This window comes from Buceros rhinoceros, unplaced genomic scaffold (assembly GCF_000710305.1).
Source record: "Buceros rhinoceros silvestris isolate BGI_N320 unplaced genomic scaffold, ASM71030v1 scaffold15581, whole genome shotgun sequence".
Taxonomy (NCBI): domain Eukaryota; kingdom Metazoa; phylum Chordata; class Aves; order Bucerotiformes; family Bucerotidae; genus Buceros; species Buceros rhinoceros.
This window is the reverse complement of record NW_010392622.1, coordinates 1-501: the sequence shown is the minus strand read 5'-3', so window position 1 is coordinate 501 and position 501 is coordinate 1.

Below are 501 nucleotides of genomic sequence, written 5' to 3'. Positions count from 1 at the left end.
CGGGAACCAGCGGCAGGCACCAAACCCCCACCTCTGACACCCTAAATTAGAGGTCTGCACCAGAACCGCGGCACTGCCCGACGTCCCGCGGCTCGTCCCGGCCCAGCACCCCCCCAGGGTGCAGCCAGCAGCAGCTCTGGGTGCTCTAAGCCAGGCACCAGAATAAAAGAGGGGGGTTGTTGATTTGTTCTGTTTTTTAAAAATAAACCTCCGGGGATAAGGAGCAGATCCCTCATTGCAGGGAAGAAAGCGAAGCTCCTCATGGGCTGGTTGGGGGTGTGAAGCCCCAGGCCTTGCCCCTGGAGCCGAGAAACTCCTCTTGGCTCACCCAGTGGCACGGAGAGAAGCTGCTGTTTATACGGTGGGAGCTGTATGAGACAAGCTCCTTACATGGCTGCGACCACGAAGGCCACCTACCACCCTGCTTACTCTCTGCTGCCTCGTCAAGACTTTGGACGGGGTCCACATACCACGTTGCAGCCTCTCTGCAGACTTTAAGAG